This window comes from Phyllobates terribilis, unplaced genomic scaffold, assembly GCF_046119375.1.
Source record: "Phyllobates terribilis strain yellow unplaced genomic scaffold, ASM4611937v1 Scaffold_5__5_contigs__length_657084704, whole genome shotgun sequence".
Classification (NCBI taxonomy): domain Eukaryota; kingdom Metazoa; phylum Chordata; class Amphibia; order Anura; family Dendrobatidae; genus Phyllobates; species Phyllobates terribilis.
Genome location: NW_027362765.1, coordinates 27,010,277 through 27,037,322, shown reverse-complemented (window position 1 = coordinate 27,037,322; position 27,046 = coordinate 27,010,277). Strand labels below are relative to the sequence as shown.

The 27,046-nt window shown below is 44.5% G+C and overlaps 1 protein-coding gene and 1 pseudogene across 2 annotated transcripts in view; both read right to left on the bottom strand.

The window, feature by feature from the left end:
* LOC141271813 (gastrula zinc finger protein XlCGF66.1-like) overlaps positions 1-1,146 on the bottom strand; it is a 34,854-nt gene extending 33,708 nt beyond the window's left edge. For both annotated transcript variants that reach the window (XM_073681987.1, XM_073681988.1), the window contains exon 1: positions 1,035-1,146. The gene's annotated coding sequence lies outside the window, so the exon portion shown is untranslated. The remainder of the gene's footprint in view (positions 1-1,034) is intronic.
* Positions 1-27,046, bottom strand: part of LOC141271817 (uncharacterized) — a 114,139-nt pseudogene that overhangs the window by 36,441 nt on the left and 50,652 nt on the right.

The following is a 27,046-nucleotide window of genomic DNA, read 5'->3' as shown; positions in this document are numbered from 1 at the left end:
TTGGAGATTTACTATGTTTGAAGCTCTGATTGTGCATTTAGTCTTTGCAACCTGCTGAAAATACTGATAGCAGTGAGCACCTTATCTACCCAGCTATTCTGTGAGTGTGACCAAGTGTTTGTCTGTTCTGAGCTCAGATCTTTTACTGTGATTATTGTTTAAAAATATTTGATTAAAAGTTACATTTTAAATAAGTTAATTAGATCCTTCGGCTGTAGATTCTCAAACTTCCTCTGAAGTGATATGGATACCATTTGGATAAATGGAATAAGGTTAAGTGCACACGATGCATCTTTGATAGGTTTTCGCTGCGGTTTTCCCGCTGCGAAAACACTTGTTGATAGGTCTGCCAGCTATAGCAATGGTAATCAGGATGTGCTGTGCACATGATGCTGAAATTTCCTCTCCGGATTACCGTTGCGGTAAAAAACTTAGCATGACCATTATGCCCAGCGTTTCTGGAGCATTTCCCGCCCATTGACTTTAATTGAAACGCAGAAAACACACAAGTATAATATCTACACTTACAGGTTTGCTGCGTTTCAATTAAAGCCAATGAGCGGGAAACGCTCCGGAATCGCGGTGCGGGTGGTATCTGAGTCGGGAAAGGAGGACTACTGCTCCTCTCATCCAACTGCCACTCCCGCTGATAACAGCGAGAGCGGCGTGACTGGGAGGAGCAGTAGTTTGCTCTGCCCAGCCCGCAAAAAAAAAAAAAACGCGAAAAAAAAATAAATATAAAAAAACCTTATACCCACCTGCCCAGCGGCCCCCGATGTCTTCCTGGTATCTGGCGGCGATCCTCTCTTCCCAGCGGTACACTGTGGGAGGGCATTCGCTCCCACGACCTGCGGTGACGCGACTGATCAGCTGATGCTCACATGGCCTGACTCAAGGAACATTCCCAAGAATGTTCACACCCTACTTGTATGGGGCTGGGGGTCTTCTAAAATCCCTCCTCAGATCACTCACACTAAGTCCTGTGTCCCCATCCCACCTGCACAGGCTCCATGGTGCAGCCCCTCAGTCCTCACCTTCCCAGCAGCCTCAGCATAACACTGCTTCCTGGTGGGTCTTCACTCACTGGACTGAAGGAGGCCCCGCCCCTTCCAGTGACATCATCCCCTCAAAGAATCACCTCCACTCTAGACACTACCAACACCACATATATGGCTGTTCTGTGCGCACAGGACCTGTGATGAGGTCACAGGAGGGGAGGAGTCAGGGGTCACATGATCAGGGGCCTCAGTGGATGCAGGACTCTGCTGTGCTGGTTGTCATGGTGCTGGATGAGGTGAAGTTTATGTGTGGGGTCAGGAGGGGTTTACAGTGTGAATGTAGCAGAGACGTGTGTGTACGAGGTGTACGGAGCAGAGCCGCGTGTGTACGAGGTGTACGGAGCGGAGCCGCGTGTGTACGAGGTGTACGGAGTGGAGCCGCGCGTGTACGAGGCGTACGGAGCGGAGCCGAGCGTGTGTACGAGGTGTACGGAGCGGAGCCGCGTGTGTACACAGCAGAGGCATGTGTGTACGAGGTGTACGGATCTGAGCCATGTGTGAACGATGTGGGCGGAGCATTGTGTGTACAAAATGTACGGAGCGGAACCATGTGTTTACTTGGTGTACGGAGCGGAAGCGCTTGTCTACAGAGCAGAGGCGTGTGTGTACGAGGTTTACGCATATCTCCCAACTTCTGAAGAACAGAAAGAGGGAAAAGTTATGCGGCCCGTTGCAGCAAATTTTGGCCACAAGCCAATCTACGCCCATTTACTATTCTCTTTCTCTCCCGGCAGAAGGAGTTGTCAGAGGGGTGCTGACAGTGATGGAAATTCAGCAGACGCCCAAGACTGCAGGGCACAGACCCAAATCTGGGACTGTCAACTGTATCCAGGACAGTTGGAACTAGAGATGAGCGGATCAATTCACGGGACTCCAGTCCAGCGTCCAGATCAGTGCTACCTGGTGGCTGGACAGGAGGTTGTGAATCTCTTATCTTCCGGGGCAGCGTGACATCTGTGCATCCTGCTCATCTCTCGTTGGGACCTGAGGATTATTTTTTAGTTCCCTCAATCACAGTCGGAGCCGCCAGAACTTTCTCATCATTATGTAGCTTCACTATACGACATATACACCGGGCATGCCATCACACAGACATCATACACACACAGGGCACTCACACAGACATCATACTTATACCGGGCACGCCATTACACGGACATCATACACACACTGGGTACACAGACATGGGATCTGTCCACATATACATTATACATGTACTTACACATTATTTATACACATGACATGTACAGGTGCATCTCACTCAATTAGAATATCATCAAAAAGTTAATTTATTTCATTTCATCAATGCAAAAAGTGAAACTCATATATTATATAGAGTCATTACAAACAGAGTGATCTATTTCAAGTGTTTATTTCTGTTAATGTTGATTATGGCTTACAACCAATGAAAACACAAAAGTCATTATCTCAGTAAATTAGAATACTTTATAACACCTCCTTGAAAATTGTTTTTAAAATCCGAAATGTTGGCCTACTGAAAATGTATGTTCATTAAATGCACAGGCATTGTGGACAGGTGCCAAGTCCTGCTGGAGAATAAAATTTCCATCTCCAAAAAGCTTGTCGGAAGAGGGAAGCATGAAGTGCTCTAAAATTTCCTGGTAGATGGCCACACTGACTTTGGTCTTGATAAAACACAGTGGACCTACAGTAGCAGATCACATGGCTCCTCAAACCATCACTGATTGTGGAAACTTCACACTAGACCTCAAGCAGCATGGATTGTGGCCTCTCCACTCTTCCTCCAGACCCTGGGACCTTGATTTCCAAATGAAATGCAAAATTTACTTTCATCTGAAAACAACACCTTGGACCACTGAGCAACAGTCCAGGTCGTTTTCTCCTTGGCCCAGGTAAGATGCTTCTGGCGTCTATTGGTCATGAGTGGCTACTGTAGGTATACCATGGGATTTCCCTGCAAAACAATCCTTTGATTTGTGATCCACTAATCACTTATTGGGCAATGGCCTATTGTGTATAAGGTGGTCTCTAGGGAGGTTGAAGGTTTTCTTTATATGTTGTTATATGGTATTTACTTCTGCCAAATAGACGTTTATTTTACGTCTTATGAGGGGTGCTTGCCATTGCTTGTTCTGTACTTACCTGTATGATTATATATAATTCTTTATTTAGAGGGAGCTTGCATAGTGCAATATGTGGACAAGGTCTTCTGGTTTGTTGTTTTTAAATGTTTTTAATTGTCTCCATGTGTGTGTTTCAATTTGTTGAATACATTTGTACATGTTCCTTCATTTTTGGTGTGCATATCCATTGTGCATTGTTTCTTTTTCTCTCCTTGTCATTGCTTGATTGTTATCAATGCAAGATATAGCACTGTCAGGTATTCCCACGGTGATGACACCGGGAAGATCACGCAATATCTCACTGTGTCACGGATTTCGTCCGGAATCGCGAGCACAGGATCCAGACTACTCACTCCTTAGGTATCGGCAAGCGACCAGTGAGCGTATGGCGTCACACCTCGGGATTCCAACGCATGGAATATGTGTGTACGCACCTCCCTATGGTCACTGTCAGCTTCATGATAGCCCAATTAATATTATTTTTCCCCTTCTCCCATGACAGCACCACCTGAGAGAGGGTATCCGCCCACCAAGGACAGGAACCTACTGAATAAAAAGGCGGTACCTCTCTTCCGCATCAGTTGGGGTTCCTGTCTTTGATGGGAGCCTCTCTAGGTGGTACATCACCTACCTGTTCGTGGGGTCTGGAGTGGATCCCGGGATCGATGTGGCCTGGAGGCCGTGAAGAGACAGCAGATGGCCCTCTGTTCCCAGCTCCATCTTGCACTATATAATTACGACTTGGCAGCAAATAGATGGATCATCAGATTCATTAAAGCTTGCAGTAGATCTAGACCTATTCCTACTCCAAGGATGCCTCCTTGGGACCTTAGTCTGGTTCTATAAGCACTAACCAAGTCCCCCTTTAAGCCCTTAGAGGAAGCTTCGGAGAAAATTCTCACCTTAAAAACAGCCATGCTGGTAGCTCTAACTTCAGCTCGTAGGGTTAGTGATCTGCACGCGCTGTCAGTTAACCATCCTTTCACTCAAGTGTGTATGGATAGAGTAATCTTAAGACCTGACCCGGCCTGTCTTCCAAAAGTGGCCTCCAAATTCCATAGGACACAAGTAATTACTCTCCCAAATGTAAGGTAACGCTATTCATCACGCTAGGGGGTACTCGCTTCACTGGGTCAATTAAAGCACACATGCAACGTTTTCCGGTGATATGTAGTCCAGCAGTTTATTACACATCATAAACCACACATAACATAGTCCATCTCAGTGGCTTGCAGGAATGTTACACATGTATCCTAGAGCCTTTCCAGTGGCAGCTATGCCCGCTTGGCTTCAAATACCGACTTCAGCAAGGTACAGCAACAATATTCACTTAAAGCGCCGATTTACCTTTGCCGGGTCTCAGCTACTTCTGTCAGCTCGGTTCTGCCACCGCTGTGGCTTTAAGGCTTCCCAGATGTAGTCTCCAAGCCACGTGCCTTCCAAGGCTACTGGTGTCCCAAATACAGGGATCCAGCCTCTTGCCTTCCAGGCCTCTCTCTCTCTTTCCAGCCTCTCCAGGCTAGCTGTGTCCCACACACAGGGAACAGGCCTCACACCTTTCACACTGTTTCAAAAGCACCAGGATTTATATATCCTTCAGTGCACACTGGACCTGTGATGATGTCACAGTCATGTGATCAGTCACGTGAGGGGTAGGTACCTGGTCAGCCAGAACACACACCTTGGACATTCCAGCAATGCTGCAAGCCGCTGCATTACATATTCCCCCCCCCTCTGTTCAAACTTGTGGGGTTGAACACATAATATACACACCCACATTATAACCCACGGTTCACTCAGAGACCATGTACTTGACATTTGCACTGTTCAGCCCCTGGAACATTGGTCATCAACACTAGCCCATTCCTTAGGGACCTACAATCTGTCATTTTCACTAACTTCGTCAAGTCACATTTCCGAGTCGTAACCTTATCAGACCTCCCCCGCTCCCAGTGGTCAGTCGTAACCTTGTCAGACCTCGCCCGCTCCCAGCGGTCAGTCGTAACCTTGTGAGACCTCCCCCGCTCCAAGCGGTCAGTCGTAACCTTGCCAGACCTCCCCCGCTCCAAGCGGTCAGTCGTAACCTTGCCAGACCTCCCCCGCTCCCAGCAGTCAATACAGCAGTGTGACTCACATGCCCTTGTATCTAAGGTCCGGTCCGACTCCGTACTGTCCCATACTCTATTGGGTCATTTGTATGGGCCTCTCAGACCCGAGTTACTGGAGGTCTCACTACCTCTAAACCCACGCCCACTACTCTCAGAACATCTTGAAAGGTCTCTAACTTCAGCTGTAGCTGTTCTGTTATTTAGGGGGCCCTTTCTCTGTCTGGTCTCACAATTTCTAGACAGCTGCCACCTTCTGCTGCTCAGGCGATGCTGCCTGGCAAGATTCAACTGTTCCACCTCTCGCAGGTAGGTCACTCGGTACTCCATCAGCATTCGTATATATGCAAGATTTTCTTCCGTTCCTACAGCGGAGAATGACACCATGCCGCCTTCATAGAATCATAGAATCATAGAATGGTAGAGTTGGAAGGGACCTCCTGGGTCATCTGGTCCAACCCCCTGCTCAAAGCAGGATTCACTAGATCATCTGGTATCCAGTCCCGACGATCACGTGGACTGCTTACTTTCATCACACCAGGCTTCTTTACCATCATTTGCATGGCTTGGCCATTTCTCCCAATGAGCTTTCTTACCAGAGCATGAGGCACCCGGATGACTTCTTCCCGCAGACTTTGAGCTTTTCTCATAAGCTTCAGTTGTCTAATGGCTTGTTCCGTCTTCAACCGGACAAACCGCTTTGTGCAAATACATCGCCAGTGCATGTCACTTAGGATAGCCACCCTCTTCACTGTGACTTTGGTTGTGGACAGGACCACCAGCTGTTTAGCTTCGGAGGTCGAGTACACCTTACAGGCTCCCACGGCCTTCTTAAACTCTTCATGCACTGACTCACTGGTGCATTCTTCTCTCAAATCCTCGGGTACATCTATGAGGCACTTGTACCGAGAGGTTTCTGTCTCACCAGTGGTCTCCAAATGATCATCTGGCTCAGGGTTCAGGGGCAACTGACTTTCAGCTTCTTCACCCTGTATGATTCCCCTGAGCTGACTCACAGCTATAAATTCAAGAATTTTCTTCTTGACCACTTCCATTTCATACTTATCTTCTGTTAACACTCTCTTAGCTCTCCTCAGGTCCACCTTCTCATGGTATAAATGAGTAAATGCAACTTGTTTGCCCTTTTCCTTCTCCAAGGAGGCCTCGTTCACTGACTTTGCTAGGCGACCTTTGAGCTCGAAAACTTCTTCCTCTAGCTCAGCTACTCGCCTCTCAGCAGCCCATCTCTGAAGCCCTTCCTGCTTCAACTGTTCCTTTAACAGTAGAGTTCTCTCAGACATCTCTATCTCCAATGTGCCCACTCGGCTCTCAACAGCCAGTCTCTCAAGCTTCTCTTGCTTCAAATGGGCTTGTAGCGTCTCCTTGAGCTCCTTGATCTCAGCTCTTACATCCACCGAATCATCCGAGCTCGCATTATTCGAGGAGGTATTTGTTTCATACCTCCCATCTCCAGTGGCCAACTCCTGACCCTGGTCTATGGCTTCTCCGATAGACTCCTCCATATTTTTCCGCTCTACTTCCATCCGGGAGATTCCATCCTTAAGGCACATCTCTGCCCTCTGGAGATCATCACAGAACGTCTGCAGCTCCTTCACCTGAGCTTCCAGTCCCGGGATTTTTCTGCGGAGATCATCATTCTCATTACGGGTGTCCTGTAAAGTGGTCTCAATCACTTGGCACATGTGTTCTGCATCCGCCTTATCATCCTCTAGTTTTTCTTAACCTTACTGAGTTCACCATATTCCTTCTTGGATTCACACAGCTCCTGGTTGAACTGTTCGCGCAGTCGTTCTAGGTTTTGATCACGTCCAGAAACTTCATCCTGCAGCACCTCTTTTAGGGCAGACAGCTCCCTATCCCTCTGGTGTAAACCCTCATCCAGCTTTTGCTTCACCTGCCTCAGATCTAACCGTACGAGGGAGAAGCAATCTTTCATCTCGCACAGCTCATCTTCAAACTCCGCTTTGTCAAGCGTCAACTGAAAAACCTCCTCTTTATTTTTCTGGAACATTTCTTTCAGTTCTCGCTGCAAGTTCCTCACAACCTGGTTTATTTTCTGCCGTTCAGACTCCAGGCTCAGCTCTTGGTCAGAATTGGCCACCTCCTCTTTCAGCGCCCCCTTCAGGGCTGTCAGTTCCTGATCCTTCTGTCTCCGTAGATAATCCTGCTTGTGCTGAATCTACATCCAACTCTTCCTCCTGATCTTCTTTGTTATCTGAAGGAGGATCCACACTCAGAATAAAGGCACACAGCATTGCATTTTCTTTATTTGCCCTTTCAGCGAAAGCTACCAGAGCAACTTTTTTGTGGCCCTTGTGCCGTCGACGACGAGAAGGGGACTTTCTCACCTCGTCTAGCTCCTCCTGACTGAATTCTCTTTCTACTTTCGTAGTGTCACCGTCAGCTATGGGGTCTGTGTCACTCCCCATGGTGTTGTGGACCAACAAGTCACCTCCCGCTTTGACGTCAACCCTTTCTACTGGAGCTACCCCGTTATCAACGGTCAAATTGTCATGTTTAGGCGATACCAACCCACAACCAGTAACCAATTTTGGTTTTCTATACTCCACGCTCTTTTGAAACTCCGCCCCCTTTTGGACACCCACACTTGTAGGGGGATTTTTACAAAAAACCCACGCGATAGTCTTAGGACCCAGTTCACAACATCTCTTACCACCTCCCCGGGCACTCTGGGACAATACCGGCACCCCAGGAGAACTCACAGCATGGTCCGCTGCCGCCATTCTATACGGTGCCAGCAGCTCCTGCCGTTCCTGCACCATGTTCTGTTGCTGTAACTTTAACAGGTACCTTAACCACTCAGCAGCTTCAGTCTCATCTGCTGCTCCCTTCACAGTGATCTTTATCTGTTCCTGCATTTCTTCAGAAAACTATTTTGCTGAAGAGCGTTTGCAGCCGGTCATCTAACCACTTCTCCATTCCGTCTGGGGATACTGCTCCATTCACAGTCATCACGGTACACTGTTCACACTAGACACTTCACACCGCTCTCCCCAGAAAATTTTCGTGGCCCCACCAAGCCACAGCAAACCAGGTTTGAGTGCGACGACAATTTTCGTAACCCCGCCGAGTTACAGCCAGATGCTTTAATCTTCGTGACCCCGCCGAGCCACAGCGAGATGCTTTCATCTACATTCGTCATCCTATGCCGTTACCCCTAGCAACCAGGCTGTAGTTGCCCACATTCTCCAACCAAATGTAAGGTAACGCTATTCATCACGCTAGGGGGTACTCGCTTCACCGGGTCAATTAAAGCACACATGCAACGTTTTCCGGTGATATGTAGTCCAGCAGTTTATTACACATCATAAACCACACATAACATAGTCCATCTTAGTGGCTCGCAGGAATGTTACACATGTATCCTAGAGCCTTTCCAGTGGCAGCTATGCCCGCTTGGCTTCAAATACCGACTTCAGCAAGGTACAGCAACAATATTCACTTAGAGCGCCGATTTACTTTTGCCGGGTCTCAGCTGCTTCTGTCAGCTCGGTTCTGCCACCGCTGTGGCTTTAAGGCTTCCCAGACGTAGTCTCCAAGCCACGTGCCTTCCAAGGCTACTGGTGTCCCAAATACAGGGATCCAGCCTCTTGCCTTCCAGGCCTCTCTCTCTCTTTCCAGCCTCTCCAGGCTAACGGTGTCCCACAAACAGGGAACAGGTCTCACGCCTTTCACACTGTTTCAAAAGCACCAGGATTTATATATCCTTCAGTGCACACCAGACCTGTGATGATGTCACAGTCATGTGATCAGTCACCTGAGGGGAAGGTACCTGGTCAGCCAGAACACACACCCTGGACATTCCAGTAATGTTGCAAGCCGCTGCATTACACCGCGATAAGGCGTTTCTCAAAATACCAGGACCCTACCAATGTGAATACCTGTCTAAGGGACAACAGTCTGCTTATATGTGGGAAATAGTGATGAGCGAGTATGTTTTGTCAACCCTTTTGCCGAGTATGCGCGGCCGAGCACCGAGTAGTTATAGCGTGCTCGACCCTTCAGTTTTCGTCGCGCCGTGAACATGATTTGCGACTGTTTGACAGCTTTAAAACATGCGAGGAATGCTGGAAAAACAGGCATTCCTTGCATGTTTTAAAGCTGTCAAACAGTCGCAAATCATGTTCACGGCGCGACGAAAACTGAAAGGTCGAGCACGCTATAACTATTTGGTGCTCGGCCGAGCATACTCGGCGAAAGGGTTGACCAAACATACTCGCTCATCACTAGTGGGAAAGTAAGATCCTACTGCAATTAAAACCACCTGCGGCATAGAAGTGGAGCTCTCAGTCAAAGCTTTGCTCTGCACAGTAGGATTCCTCTGCTGTAACTGATGCCGAGGAGGAGCAGGGAGTGCGAGGAGGAGCTACAAAGAGTCACATAGCACCGCGCAGGGCTGCGTCAGGGAAAGCCTGCGTGTCTGCAAAAAAAAAGTCAACTAGAGATTTGGGGTAGTGCACTTACTATTCGGGGCCCAAGCCCCGGAACTAAGTGCCTAGCGACGCCCCTGCTGGGAGAACAGCTGGGCCATGACGGGACGCGGGACTGAGCCCTCAAATCGGGACAGTCCTGCCGAATAAGGGACAGTCGGAAGCTATGCGTTTACGGAGAAGATCCGTGTGTACAACGTGTACGGAGCTTAGCGGCGTGTGTACGACGTGTGTGGAACAGTGTGTGCGGAAAAGAGCTGCCTGTGGATGACGCTTAAGGAGAAGAGCCGTGTGTACAAGGTGTGCAAAGCGGAGCCATGTGTATGACGTGTAATGAGAGGAGCAATGTGTGTGTGACGTGTGCGGAGCGGAACCGTGTGTGTGCGACGTGTGTGGAGTGGAGCCGTATGTACTGTATATTATTATGTTTCCCCACCTTGACACATCCAGTTTCCCCCTTACAGCCCCATTTTTCTGCCCTGAGCTCAGTCCCAGGGATCCGGCACTCCCTGTATTATAGATTTGGGGCATCTTGGTATAAGTTTCTCCCCGTCTATTACTTAGGCCATGTTCACACGTTCAGTATTTGGTCAGTATTTTCCATCAGTATTTGTAAGCCTAAACCAGGAGTGGGTGATTAAATACAGAAGTGGTGATGTGTTCCTATTATACTTTCCCTCTTATTGTTCCACCCACGGCTGAAACTCCACCCACTCGTGATTAAATTGAAGGGTGGGCGGAGTTACGACCGCCGAACACCGCAATTTTACACCCAGCGAGAGCCATTCAGAGAAGTTAGTGGCTATCACTGGGGTGGGGGCTCCCATCAGTCACAGCAGGGAGCTGGCTCTTTGTGTCAGATCGTTTGTGACCAACACATCACTAGAGCCGTGTGTGTACGTGTACGGAGAAGAGCTGTGTGTGTACAATGTGTGCGGAGCGGAGCCGTGTGTATACGATGTATGTACGACGTGTGCGGAGCAGTGTGTATACGATGTGTGTGTACGACATGTGGGGAGTGAAGCCGTGTGTGTGCGACATGTGCGCCCCCTAGTCACACCCAGTTTTGGCCTTACAGCCCCATTTCTCTGCCCTGAGCTCAGTCCTGGTGGTCCGATGCTCCCTGTATTATAGATTTGGGGCATCTTATTACAAGTTTCTCCTGGTCTCTTACTTAGGCCATCTTCACACGTTCAGTATTTGGTCAGTATTTTCCTTCAGGATTTGTAAGCCAAAACCAGTAGTGGGTGATAAATACAGAAGTGGTGACGTGTTACTGTTATACTTTCCCTTTTATTCTTACACTCTTGGTTTTTGCTTACAAATACGGATATAAAATACTGATCAAATACTGAACGTGGCCTTACTCTGATTCTTGGTTATGGTTACAGCATTATTTGCTCCGCACTATGGGCACAATTACCCCGCGCCCCTTTTCTACAGTTTTATGTGTGGAATGTAACGTGTGATTTCTCTTCTTGAAGACAAATAGACGACACACAGGAGGGAATTATCACCAGTCACCGGACGGCTGCTATATGGCGGCATTAATATATAGATAATACTGAGCTCACCACACAGGAGGGAATTATCACCAGTCACCGGACGGCTGCTATATGGCGGCATTAATATATAGATAATACTGAGCTCACCACACAGGAGGGAATTATCACCAGTCACCGGACGTCTGCTATATGGGGCATTAATATATAGATAATACTGAGCTCACCACACAGGAGGGAATTATCACCAGTCACTGGACGGCTGCTATATGGCGGCATTAAGATATAGATAATACTGATCTCACCACACAGGAGGGAATTATCACCAGTCACTGGACGGCTGCTATATGGCAGCATTAATATATAGATAATACTGAGCTCACCACACAGGAGGGAATTATCACCAGTCACTGGACGGCTGCTATATGGCGGCATTAGATATTTGAACGTCCTCTTATTTTTTAGGACGTTAGAAGGATTTTAAGTTTAGCAGGACATTTTCAGAATGGATCTTTTTTGTGATGTTAATTTCTGAAGTGTCTTTTAGGAGCTCAACTCTTCTCCTGCAATAAATGCTTCTCTTCTGGGAGTTTTCATCATCACATTTAGTAAGATTGGTAAAGGGGTTGTCAGGAGCCTCTCCACTTCAGAAGTGAGCAGCTCCAATAACGTTAGTAATGTAATGTTTGATCCCCCCACTCCATGCACTTCTATGGGAGCAGTGGTGTAATGTGTGACCTCACTCTGTCTACTTCTATGGGAGCAGTGGTGTAATGTGTGACCCTGCTCTGTCCACTTCTATGGGCGCAGTGGTGTAATGTGATGGGCATTAGATATGTGGTTTGTTATCTCAGTATAAGGCTCCTGCAGAGACTTCCACTGATATAGCAGAGCTGCTGTGCTCTGTACACGGTGGTGGAGAGCAGTGATCAGCAGCCTGGTGTTGTTCTACTAACGTGAGGCTGTGACCACCGCTCCCCCCGCCAATACTCACCTCATCCCGTGCCTCCACATCCCGGCACCTCCTGTCATAGTTGCGTCAGGAGATTGGAGGCTCTTGTGAGGCCCCTTCCAGCAGCTCCTCTCTAGCTAGTTCACTGGTGAAGTGAGTAGAATAGAGGGGCTGTAGTGAGGATCTCACCGGAGCCTCCACTCCAGACAGGTCAGTGCTGAGGTGACCGGAGCTGATGGAGTGAGGTCCTCACAGGAACAGCTCCTCTGGAGATACCTCAGCACTGATAGGACCAGAATGGAGATGATTCCAGGAGCTCATTAGACTCCCATCTAGTCGCCTCATTACAGGACTGGCTAGAATGGAGTTACTGCAGTGAGGAGCCGGGTTATAATGAGGTGCAGGAAGTAATGAGGTCACAGGAGGTTTTTTTCTTGAAAAAAAATTAAGTCATATAATGAACAAGCTTTATAAATGTAATGATTTTGTGGCTTTTTGATGTTTTTTTGGGGGGAGTATTGCTCAAGTATTTAAAAAATTATACATTCATTTTTTTACATACATTTTTTATGTATTTCTATAGAGCCAATAATTCTACAAAATTCAGTTTTTTTCTGATTGCATTTTTCTTATTGCTTTTTGTAATATATATAAAAAAAAATCACACACAGCGCTGATTGTTCAGTTTGATAGAATTCGACTTTTCCCGTCTCTACACAAGTCTCATCACCACCGTCATTTTGAAGAGTGGGCGCAGCTTTGAGGGGAGGGGTGTGACAGAGCGCTGCCAACAGTCATCATAATTTACAACACAACAGTGATGTAAATCACGACAGAATTGTACGAGGTCACTGGAGTAAGTTTGTCATAATTTATGTCACTTGTGTGTTGTAAATTACGATGACTGTCAGCTGCTCTGTCACGGGTTCGCCCCTCTCTGCAAAGCTCCTCACACACTTAAAATGGTAGTGCTGAGACTTGTGTACATATGGGAAGAGTCAATTTCCATCAAAACTGAACAATCAGGGCTATGTGTAACGTTTTATATTACGAAAAGCGATAATAAAAATGTAAAACGCTTCCGCATGCAGCACCACACAAAAAACATTACCCTTCCTCGCACAGCCCCCCAGCATCCAGTCACACGTGACTGTCATTATCTCCTTCCCCATTCAGCCCCACACAAGGAAAACACCCCCCATTCCTCACAAGTCCCCCAGATTTCAGCATCATCCCCTTCCTCGAATAGCCCCAAGCATGCAGCCCCACTCAAGTAACATCAGCTACCGCACAGTCCCCCAGCATGCAGCGTTATCATCAGTCCCTTCCCCACACAGCCCGAAAGCATGCAGCCCCACACAAGGAGCATCAACTCTTTACCTATGAAAGCCCCCCCAATAAGCAGCCCTGTACAAGAAGCAACAGCCCCTTTCCTATGAAAGCCCCTTAATAACCAGCCCCATACAGCAGCCCCTCTGTAGTAACCTCATCCATGCTTCTTTGCCCCCCAAAATACATCCTCAGACCACTCATACTTAGTCCTGTGTGTAAAAAGTAAAACACCTCTTTCCCATCTTCACAGCTCCATCATGCAGCCCCTCAGTCATCTCTCATCCACACAACTTTTCTCCTCCTCAGTGGCCTGAGCACAACACAGCTTCCTGGTGGAGGAGGAGGCCCCGCTCCCTCCTGTGACATCATCTTGGTAATGGGGAAACTGGAGCTCACAGCATAGCTGTGGGCTTCAAAAAATGGCACCAATCTACTCCCATAGCTGTGATCTGGACAGCCCAATGGGCATGCCAAGGTCACAGCGAAGGCAGTTTCAATGCAACATATGCGGTCGGATACCGACGACACATGGGCTTGCCATATTTGAGGTGTGTAACTGCTGTTACACACCTGCAAATGCAATGGCAGCCCCCAGTTATTGAATAAAATAATAGTAAAAAAAACAGTTAAAACAGTGAATTTAATTTTGTATTAAAAATAATTGATTATACAATCAATAGTTAATACAGAAATAAAAATCACGGCATCTTCCCTTTCAGCAGAGGCAGCAGTGACTGCGGCCTGTGAGCCTCACATTTGCCTCAACATTCATACAATGAGAGAAAGGCCCAAATGAACCTCTTGTGAATAAATGGACAAAGGACTTATAGTGTTCTTTCCCCAGGATGGGTTGGAGAAGTTTCCCCCACATGAATTTTCATTGGCAAAGGTCTCAAAGGAGATAAAAACATGTTTTGAAATCTCTGCTTCAATCTACTTGATGCCCTGAGCTGGCACAGGAGGAACTGCCGCCCACCTTAGCTGGAGCAAAATTTGAGTCGGATGCCTGAAGGTCCTTATTTTTGACCTAGTTGTACCCTGAGTAGTTGCCATAACTTCTGGACTCCTTGTTGTTGGCCACAGAAGTACCACTCCTTCTAAATGTAAATGTTTTCTTAGGTGTGTGTTCCAGGGTGTATTGGAGTGCTACCTTCTAATTATTGAAAGCCCTTGCACATAGTACATACGCTTTACCAATCTAAGAGTCCCACTGTTTCCGATTGGGGAAAACATATTTTCTGAGGCCATCCTCTATGTGTATTCCAGGATGTATTGCAATCACTCCTTAAAATTTTTGATAGGCCTTGCACTTACTGCATAGGCTTCACCAGTCTAGGAGTCCTTACAAATGGTGAAAAAATTCAATAATTTCATGCATACGATTCTTTATTCCTTTTTTCCCTCACTGAAATGGAAAACATCTTTGAAAGATGGAGTACGTCAATTCTTTTAGCAGTTTTGCAATGTTTTTTTCACCATTGAAAGCAATCAGAAAGTGCAAAAACACAGCAAAACGCTATGTGTGAACATAGCGAAAGGGGTGGAGGAGGCAGGGTTTTTCTCTCTTTTTTTATTTGCATATATAAAAGTCATTATACTGGATAGAATGTTTCCTAACCATTTTTCCTGTAAAATCCATTTTTATTTATTTTGCAATAACATAGAATAAAATAAAGTACTTTCTTCTTACAAAAAGGAAAACTACATCATAACATGTAACAAAAAAAACAACAACAAATAAATCAAATATGGGTCTTATCTGATAATTGTGTCATTTTCAACCTATGTCAATTCCGAATCCTTATGTTCAATTACGCTTTTTTACTTTTATTTCCCTTATTTCCCTGTATTAACCCACAGACTAGATAATTGAGTTTGTGTTTGCTTCTTCTTGTAGGAGTTTTCCCAGAGATCCCTTTAATTTCTCAGTATGGTAACACACAGAATCAATAAATGGCATAACAACATTTGTGATTTCTAATTGATTACAATATTTCTCAATAAAGATTTTCCATTTGACAAAATATTTACTCATAACATCCTTATTTTTTTGCCTCTATTCTTTCTAAATATAATAATTTTGTTAGTTGTAAGATAAAATCCTGGAAAGTCGGAGTTGAAGGTTCTAACCAGCATCTCAACAGCATACGTTTTGCCAAAAGAACCGTCACATACAGGCGGGATTTTAGAAGAAGATCTTCCATCATTCCTTAATTCTCTGGATCAATAATGAAACATTATCATCATAAGAGGAGGATGTGTTTTAAATTCCCACATGTTTTTGATACATCCTAGAATGGGTCCCCAAAAGTGGTGTAGTTTTGAGCAATGCCAAATGCCATGAAGTAAATCGTAGAGGGGGTTTTACATTTAGGACAACACGTGAGTCTATCAGGTTTGAGAGGCGTTTTGGGGAGGTCAAAGGCATATATTACTTTGTCGATAATTTTAAATTGCGTTTCTCTCCGGATCTCGTTAATTATTATCTTACGTGTCTTCTCCAATCCCTCTCTAATTTTATTTACGATGTCATGATCGCTGAGTTGTCTAAAAAAAAATATCTCAGGATTAGCACCCAACATCACATCCCTCATCTCCCCATATATGAGAGAAATAGAAGACGATGTTTTTGTGGCTCTCATTACACAGTCAATGTCGTTAGTATTAATTTATAGGGAGGTATCTTTTAGATGGCTCATAATAGAGTGTCTTATTTGTTCGAACTGTAATATCTGGTTAGGACCTAGGTGACATTTCTCACTCAACTCCTCCATCCTCAACCACCTAGGCTCAGTGGGATGTAATAGATGCATGACATTACATATACCTCTTGATCTCCATTCTGAGTAGAGTTTGCTATTTATTCCCTGTGGAAACTCTAGATTATTCCATTAAGGAACATATTTAGAAATTCTGAATGATAGTTAGTTTATATTTTTCCTATCTTCCAGATAGGTACTGTGTCTTTGAAAAGCAAGGAATTTTTGACATGAGTAGGTAACTTTGCATGCCTAGCGTGCAGTATTGACTTTAAATCCCACAGATATGCATAATCTTTTTCCCTTTATAAGCTGAGTGACGCTCCACACCATGTAACCAATCTAATATACTGTATATCTGGACAAGCATGCAATATTATATCCTCTAATATTGGGCAGATACATTCCTCTCCATGCTTTTGCAGCCATTAGTTTATTAAGACTTATTCGAAGTCTCCTACCTCTCCATATGAAATGCGAGAATGCCTTGTTTAATAAGTTCATATCTGAATGTTTTAAGAGAAGGGGGAGAGTTTTTATCTGGTACATCAATTTAGAGATGCTCATCATTTTTATCATGTGTATTCTCCCCATCAAATTCAAAGGTAATTCTAGCCATTATTTAAGATCTGAAATTATTTTTTTTATAAAGGGTGGGAAATTTAGATTATACAGAGATGAGGGGGATTTTCCTATTTTTATTCCCAAATATGTTATATGGGTTCTAGCTATCATAATGTTACATTTTACTAACTCCGAATACATTTTAGGGTCTGTTTCCCACAAGCAAAGTAGTTCACATTTTGACCTGTTTATTTTAAAGCCCGAGTTTTTGCGGTAAGATTCCAATATTTTTAATATTACCGGGATTTGTTTATGGGGTTCTGATAAAAATAACAGTATGTTGTCTGCGAACAAGGTGGTCTGAATGTTTTACTTAAAAATACAAATTCTTTTAAAGGTTGTTGGGTCAGCCAAGAGTCTCACCGAAGGCTCTAATGCAAGGTTGAAGAGTAGGGGCAAGAGCGGGCATCATTGTCTTGTAGCGGGAAAGACGATGAGAGGAAACCTGCGATGTAAACTGGTGATTTGAGAGTAGACTGTGCGTATGTACGTATAGAAGGGGCCTTGAAAAGACATTTTGTCAAGTACTTCAAACAGCCATTCTCATCTGACATTATCAAAGGCTTTTTCGGTGTCAATTACAAGAAAGACTGTTGTTTCCTTTGTATTAGGCATAGAATTAACCCAATCTAGAGCTACCAATACTATTCTAATATTACCTTTCTAATGTTTATTGTGGCCGATCCGCCCTTGACAAAGCCTGACTGGTGAAATCAGTGTTGGCATCACTATAGCCAGTCTGTCTGACATAATTTTGGAGAGTATCTTAATGTCAAGATAAATGAGATTGGTCTATAGGAACTCGGGGATAATGGATCTTTTCCTGTCTTAGGTATTAGTCTAATATAAGCCATGTCACTTGAGCTGATCATCCCGTTTCCGTCTATTATACCATTGAATATTTCTGTTAAAGGATCAATATCTTCATAGAATGGTAGAGTTGGAAGGGACCTCCTGGGTCATCTGGTCTAACATCCTGCTCAAAGCAGGATTCACTAAATCATCTCAGACAGATGTCTGTCCAGTCTCTGTTTGAAGACATCCATTGAAGGGGAACTCACCACCTCTCGTGGCCGCCTGTTCCACTCATTGATCACCCTGACAAAAAGTTTTTTCTAATATCTGTGTCTCCTCCCATTCAGTTTCATCCCATTGCTTCTAGTCTTTCTTTGTGCAAATGAGAATAAAGATGATCCTTCTACAGTGTGACAGCCCTTAAGATATTTGTAGACAGCTATTAAGTCTCCTCTCCGTTTTCTTTTTTGCAAGCTAAACATTCCCAAATCCTGTAACCGTTCCTCATAGGACATGGTTTGCAGACCGGTCACCATTCTGGTCGCTCTTCGCTGAACTTGCTCCAGTTTGTCTATGTTTTTTTTAAAATGTGGTGCCCAAAACTGGACACAGTATTCCAGATGAGGTCTGACCAAAGAGGAGTAAAGTGCGATAACGACTTCACGTGATCTAGACAGTATGGCAGTTTTGTAATGATTGTAAGCTAAATGAGGTGTCCAAGTTTGATGTGCATCCGATGCCCCAGATCGATGAGCTCTTTGAGAAGTTGGGATGAGAAAGAAACATCAACACCCTTGACCTAATAAAAGAATACTGGCAAATCCCCATGTTCCAAATGGCTAAAGAGAAGACAGCCTTCTCTACACCTGATGACTGTTCTCAATACACCAGGATGCCTTTTGGTCTGCAATGAGCCCCAACCACCTTCCAGAGGGCAACAGACTGGGTTCTAACTCCTCACAAGAAATACTCTGCAGCTTACCTAGATGATATTGTGATCTTCAGCCCAGATTGGGAAAGTCATCTGCAGAAGGTCCAGGCGGTACTGAACGCACTCAGGAAGGTGGTGTTTAGCATAAACCCGAAGAAGTGCGCCAAGGGGAAGAAAAGGCATACAACCTAGGCTATATCATTGGGAGGGGTGAAATCAAGCAGCAAGAGAACAAGGTAGAGGCAATCCAAAACTGGCCACAACCATTCTCCAAGAAACAGGTTAGGGCGTTTATAGGAATTGTGGGATAGTATCCGAAGTTCATCCCAAATTTCGCCATTAGAGCCACAACCCTGACCGACCTCCTTAAAAGCACAAAATCATAGATGGAAAAGTGGATTTTCAAAGTGGAAGCTTTCCAGGAGTTGACACTAGCCCTGTGTAAATAGCCTGTCTTAGTTGCACCAGGCTTCATAAAAGGAGTTCATGGTCTAGAAGCCGCTTTAGAAGTCAGGATGGGAGCCATGTTGTCACAAGAAATAAATGGAGAGGGACATCTAATCCTTTACCTAAGCAGGAAACTTTCCTCCTGTGAGAAAAATTATGCCATCGTGGAAAAAGAATGCTTGGCCATGATAGGTTAGTGTCAGATTATGCGCCTGTGAGATGGATGAGGGAAAAGAACTGGAAGAATGCCTGAGTGACTAGGTTGTTTCTAGCACTCCAAGACTTCAGCTTCCATGTGGAGCATAGGCCAGTGAAACTACAAGCTAACGCAGATGCTTCCCTTTATAGTGACTGAAAGTGCCAAACTCCCGGCTTTGGGCGGGGGGGGATATGTAAGATGGTCACTAGTAATTTGCTGGGAGATGTTTAACTGAGGTTATTAGCTTCAGTAATAAGAACCTTGAAGTTTGCTCCAGCATGTTATGTGCTGAGATGGGTTAATCGGCCATGACAGGGCCAGGTTTATTGTGAACAGCTAAAGAGTTGAGCAGGGTGACTGTTCACCATATCTCCACCCTCAGTTGTGGCCCAGGAGGTAAAATTGAAGCATTTAGACTTCCTGATTGGTCTGTGTGCTATGAAAGTGAGCTGACCTACAGAGCTGTTCTCTCGCTAAGGAGAGCTGAATGAACCCTGTTTGTTGAGCGAGCAAACAACGTAGTTATATGGACTGTAATGAGTGCTGTTTGTTCATGCCATCAAGTCTGAATACGGCTATTTTCCTGTTGAACTAGTTTATGAGGTATGTTTTAATAAATCAGCTGAAGATTTAAATGAAAGCATTCCTCTGACTACCTTGTTAAGCAGCAGAGTGAGACGATCTACTACAGCACATAGAATATTGCTATTTATTTGCTTATTACTTGAAAGATTAGTAACGGCATATATTTTTATTTGTAATTATGTAATTCTAATTCTGTAATTTTTGGACAATAAGACACACCCCAGATTTAGACAATAGAAAATAGGAAAAACATTTTTACTACTAATTAAACCTTTATGACACCTCAGCTCCAGGTGTAAAGTGGAGGGGTCAATGTGAAGAAAATATATAATCAATAAGGGAAAGTATAACAGCAGTAGTTATATTTAGTTGACTAAAGGGTGAAACTGTATATCAGTATTGCAAAACACAAAGGGGCTTTTTATGGAGATGTCAAACATAACACCTCAACTCCTGGACCCTTAGCTTCAAGGCAAAACACATGGTCTGAAATTAGGCAGTATATTTCCTATTCACTGTACAGAGTAGTTGGGGAGACACAGGATATTTGAAATGCAAGGCTCTTAGCTCACCGTCCAGTCAAACAGCAATTTTTAAATAGTACAAATCAGGTGATCCTGCAAATATGATCCTATGGTCAGGACTATAAAAAGCTGGGTGGCACAAAAGAAATTGTTCATATGTGGGGCTGCTTGGGAAGCTGGTGAGATCCAAAACTCATTTCTCCTTCCCTTAAGGAAACAGAATATAACTGTAGATGGAAACATACACCGGATCATAAGACGCACCTAGGTTTTAGAGGAGGAAAATAGAAAAGAAAATTTAAGCAAAAAATGTGGTCATGATGCACTGGTATGGGGGCAGGGGTCTGCTGCTGACACTGGTATTGGGGTAATGTCCCCCAATTCTGTTAATATCCTTCATCCTGGTATATATGGCTCCTCCTTCCAGGTATACTGGCGCCCCAATCCCCCATCCTGGCATGCATGACACCCCTTATTCCCCCATCCTGGCATGCATGGCACCCCTTGATTCCCCCATACTGGCATGCTTGGCACCCCCTGATCCCCATCACGCTGCCCACAAAAAAAATAAATAAATAAACAATCATACTCACCTCCTCTCTCCTCCAGCGCTGGGTCCTGCTCTGCTGCCGACACTCTCACTGTGTGCGCCGCGCATGGCAGGGCGCGCATGGAGTCCCTGCCATGCGCCATCACACAGTGAAGTGCTGTGCCGGAATAGACACTGCTCCCCATGCCGGGGAGCAGTGACCTTTCACTCTTTTCAATAGCGCGCACAATGTAGCCACAGCGCAGCTCCTGCTGCCGCTGTGTGGTCAGTTTGCCCAATATTAAACACCATGAATATTCACTACCACCCATGGGAGTGGGTTGTAGCAAATATTCATGAGCTTTAATAGTGGGCACACAGACTGCCGGTCAAATAAGGAGCCGTGCTGCGGCTACAGTGTGCGCGCTATTAAGGAAAATGATTATTCATTGCTCTCCACGCCCATGGGTGTGGGGAGCAGGGAATATTCATTTTCTTTAGCAGCAGGAATAGCTTGGGCTGCAGCAGGCGGCTGCTGCCTCCTGTACCCCGCTCCTCTGCTGCTACCGCTCCCCACACCACCCACAGAACATATGTTCGGACTATAAGACACACCCCCACTTTTCTCCAAAATTTTGGAGGAAAAAAGTGCGTCTTAGAGTCCGAAAAATACGGTATCTGTTATTTCTCCCTTTTTATTTTATAACTGTTTTGCATATTTGTGTGTCGTTTTATTTCTACATTTTTATATCTTATTTTAAGCAATGTATATTTTTATATTAAAAGGTTAAAATATTTAATAAGTCTGATCCTTGTATGCGCTAAAGAATCCAAAGCCTTTCAGAGAGTGTGTGACCTTTTGACTGTCTGATAGTAACATATCTTGAGGACTCATCACCCCGTGTAGTTGAGGAGTGGTGGCAAGGCGTTAAGGTGTGATTTATGCTCATTTTATAGCCTAAAACAGAGCTTGTGAGCTGTATTTAGTGAGAGGAGATGAATTAACCCTTGCAAGCCCACCCCATGTCACGTACTGAGAAGTATGTACATGACAGTCAATATCATTAATTGTAATGCACTGGGGTGAAAGAGGGAATTAATAAATTTATTGTTAGTGTTTCTCTGCACCATGTATATGTACATATACCATCACAGCAGGGACATTAATGACCACTCTACAGCATACATATATACACACACACACAAACACAACACTGCTGGGCACTGCACATTTACATACACACAGCTCTATTATTTTATTATGCATTGCTTATATAGTGCAATCATATTCCGCAGCGCTTTACAGACATTATCATTGCTGTCCCCAATGGGGCTCACAATCCAAATTCCATACCTTTTTGGACTGTGGGAGGAAATCTGTTTTCAAGGATTTATTCAAACATATGGTGTTTAGTCAGTGTTTCATAGTTTCAAGCACGTCTTCAGGAAATAACCACAAGGCTTTTATCCCGTGTGAGCTCCCTGGTGTCTAACAAGCGAGGATTTATGTACAAAACATATTCCACATTCTGAACATGAATACGGCTTCTCTCCTGTGTGTGTGAGACTTCTCTGGTGTCTAACAAGGTTTGATTTCTCGCTAAAACATTTCCCACATTCAGAACATGAAAAAGGCTTCTCCCCTGTGTGAGTTCTCTGATGTTTAACAAGCGATGATTTATGTACAAAACATATTCCACATTCTGAACATGAATATGGCTTCTCCCCTGTGTGTGTGTGAATTCTCTGGTGTAAAACAAGGTTTGATTTCTCTCTAAAACATTTCCCACATTCAGAACATGAATATAGCTTCTCCCCTGTGTGAGTTCTCTGATGTATAAGAAAAGATGATCTATGTGCAAAACATTTTCCACATTCTGAACATGAAAAGGGCTTCTCCCCTGTGTGAGTTCTCTGATGTCTAACAAAATGTATTTTCTCTGCAAAACATTTCCCACATTCTGAGCATGAAAAAGGCTTCTCCCCTGTGTGAGTTCTCAGGTGACTAACAAGATATGATTTCCGCTTAAAACATTTTCCACATTCTGAACATAAAAAAGGGCTTTCCCCTGTGTGAGTTTTCTGATGTGTAAGAAGAGATGAGCTATGTGCAAAACATTTCCCACATTCTGAACATGAAAAAGGCTTCTCACCTGTGTGAGTTCTCTGATGTGTAACAAAATGTATTTTCTCTACAAAACATTTCCCACATTCTGAACATGAATATGGCTTCTCCCCTGTGTGAGTTCTCAGGTGACTAACAAGATATGATTTCCGTCCAAAGCATTTTCCACATTCTGAACATGAATGTGGCTTCTTCCCACCAGTATGCATTCTCTCATGCCTAACAAAATCTGATTTCTGGTAAAAATATCTCCCACATTTGGAACAAGAAAATGTGTTCTCCTCTGTGTGAATTTTTTCATGTGTAACAAAAGGTGCTTCGAGAGGAAAACTATTTCCATATTCTGAATGTGTAACTGGATTCTTTGCTTTAAGAGCAGTTTGTTTTGTAATGTCTCTTTTCTGACTTTTATTTTTCTTCGTAGTCTGTAATGAATCAGAACATAGGACTTCTTTCATAGGTTCAGATGATAGATCTTTGCCATGTAGGGATGCTAGTATATCTGGAGTAATGACATTCACTTCAATTGTATCCTGTGTGATCTCAAGGGCATCTGATATAAAAATTGAATATGTCAGTTGGCCCTCTGATCTCCTTGTACAGTCATCTGCCAAGAATAAAACAAATTATTATTTTTGAATAAAGTATTCTTAAATTGTATTTTTGAACATTTCTACTCAAAATCTCCATAGAAATGGGAAGTTATGTAGGAAAATTGAATTATTCACTAAGGCTGTGTGACCACGATGCGTTTTTTAAGCGTTTCCGCAGTGGCAAAAACTCTGCAGAAACGCTTCAAAAACGCATGGTAGGTCTGCCATGTTCCCCAATGATAATCTGCATGTGCTGTGCACATGCTGCTCAAATTTCCGCTTCCGGTTATCATGGGGAAAAAAAACGCAGCACTACCAATTATTTTGCGGAAGTGCTGCGTTTTCGCCCCCATAGACTTGCATTGGAACGCCTGGATTACGCATCACTACATGTGCACATGCCGAATCCAAGCGTTTCAATGTGCGGATGGTACCCGGGTGTGGAGGACAGGAGACTCTCCTCCGGACGCAGGTACCATAGAACCTGTGAAAAAAAGAATAAAATAAAAAATAAATATTATATTTACCTTCTGAAGGCCCCCGTACTCCTTCTCTGTGCTTGCCGGCAGCTCGCGGTGAACTGAAGGACCTGTGCTGACGTCATAGTCATGTGACAGCAGGTCCTTCAGTGCAGTGTACCGCGATCTGCCGGCAAGCCAGGACGGAGCGAAACAAAACAGCGGGGGCCATCGTAAAGTAAGTATAGATTTATTTTTTACCATTCTTTAAAGGTCACACTATATAAATCCTTGCCGTTTGCATGGATTTATATAGTGTGACCAAGTTGTCAAGCACTTTCCAAGTGATGCTAAAATTGCTTAGAAAGTGCTTGTCAACCGGCATGTAAAGAACGCTTCACATCCGCATGTCCCTGGCAGGAAAAACGCATGTACAATCTACATGCGCTTTTTCTGCCAGGGAGATGCAGAAACGCTCAGGAAAAAATCCTGAGCATTTCTGCATCGTGGGCACATAGCCTAAGACAATAACAGTTCACAGTTTAATAGAAGACCTCATGGCATGAACTAGTGGAGTGTGGTGTTCAACTGATTGTTCCTTCTGCCTCCAAAATATTTCAATAAAAAGCCACCAAAAATGTTATGTAGGCGAAAATGATACTAAGACTAGTCTCTCATTAAATGGCAGCATACACGAGATGTATAACCGCAAGTAGGCGGTAAGGGTATTATTAAAAAGTGTCAAGAGGAACCACAGATGTCACCCAGCAACTCAACTGATGATTTATTAAGCATTTTGCGCCAGAGCCTGTTTTTGCTTTTGTGACCGGGCCAATTTTTTGAATTATGACCAGTGTCACTTTATGAGGTAATAACTCTGAGATGCTTCAACGTATCACAGTGATTCTGAGTAGTGATGGGCGAGCACTAAAATGCTCGGGTGCTTGATGCTCGGGTCGAGCACATTGGAATACTCGGGTGCTCGACCCGAGCAACGAGCCCAATGTAAGTCTATGGGAAACTCAAGTATTTTTCAGGTGGCTTACCCTGGCGGTCTGCAGAGGGCCTAAAAATTGCCCAAATCGATGGGAACAGTGCTCAAATGACTTGGGGACAGCATGGGGAAGACCCCTGGAAGCATTTCTGACTGCCAGGTCACTTCTGTCAACAAAGTTGTCAGAGGTATTATGCCACTTTTACGGACTCACAATAAAACATACCAAAATGAAACCAAAATGGATTTTCCTGGGAAATATGTTAAGGAACATCCTTTCCAGGGTAATGACTTGTATATAAAGCAAAATAAATAACCAAAAACAAAAATGGTCCTCCACACCTTGGGCTATGTTCACACGTAGCGTTTTTGATGCATTTTTTCACTTTGGCACTGCTTTCAACCGTGACAAATGCATTCACCAGGAAATGTCATTTTAACATTTTACAACCTTATCTGGCCATGTGGTGTGTGAGATATTATCATGAATTCCAACACACACAGAGGGACGACACCGGGGAGATCACGCAATATCTCACCGTGCCGTCACGCTGTCAGTATTTCATCCGGAGTCGCGAGCACGCGATCCAGACTACTCTCTACGTAGGTATCAGTAAGAGACCAGTGAGCGTATGGCGTCACACCCTGGGTTCCACAGCCTGGAATCCGTGTTTAACGCCCTCCGTACGGTCACTGTCAGCTTCACGATAGCCTAATTATTAATACTCTCTGCCACCACCGGCCGAGTTTAAAATATAATACAGGCCTGGCCAGACGCCTGCGTTTTGGTAGCGTATATGGCTTCGGGGACGGGAACGATTACAGAACAAAAGAAACAGGACTATTAAATTTTATATGTAATCCAAAAGGGAGGCAGTGTTTAGGAAAAATATATACAAGGATAGCACAAAGGAGACATTAAAATACATAAGCAGTTACATAAAATAAACAGGAGGAAAGAAGATAACTTTACTTACACTATACAATCACTGAGACGATTCAATATAGGTGGAGGAGGGGCTCTCAAGTTAGATTATGCTGTTATTGAACAGGACACGTTGCTTATAATTCTTATTCCCCCCTGGCAATGAGTGCTCCTGTCTTCTCCAATACCTAAGGGGAGATCTGGCCACACGCCCCTTGTGGTGACATCATGTGGGCCGATCTCCAGCCTGTACATTTTTATTAAAACGCTAACTTCTGCGATAACTCATCGCTCGTTGATCGCAGAAGTTGCAAACTACACCATTTTTCCCTTATGATTTTATCTTTGTTTAGAGACCACATATCGCATAGCTGCAGTCTGCTATTCTGGTGTTTTTGCGCTACAGCTCCCTGATTTTGGTTACAGCCCTGAAAAACTACCTATACATTCCTGGGCTGATTTGGTCACTAAACTTATGGGTCCCGTTACTGTCGGACGTATGGAACTCATAATATTTCATAATTCATATCGGAGTCAGTTCGTCTGCAAATTCCCCTTTGAGGCTCGGGAAGCAGCCTCACGGGTACACGCAAATTAGTGCAAGCCTGCATTTTAATTACCTCCTGCATTTTTCAGAGACAAGATGCTTGCTTCCTAACAAAGTTATAACACTCCTTGCCTGGCATCGTTTGCATAAGCTATTTCCCAGGTGTGTGCTAATTGGGGCTTTTGTGCTGAGGAAAATGGGACAGCTCGGTGCTGACAAGTGGTGATAATTTGCAGTAGACACTGTATAATTGTCATCTCTGGACAAACACTACAACAGAGGGCATGGGAGAAGTGGCTAATATTCTGTTACTATGTACCTGACATTAATATTTCCCTGACAGATATCATCAGACACATCGTGTTTCATTTATGAAGGAAGGACTCTGAAGGTCACAAAGCCTATTTTTATAAGGCCATCAGGCGGCCTTTACTATTCTTAAAGGGCCAGCAGTCGGCCATCACTATTCTTAGAGAGCCATCAGC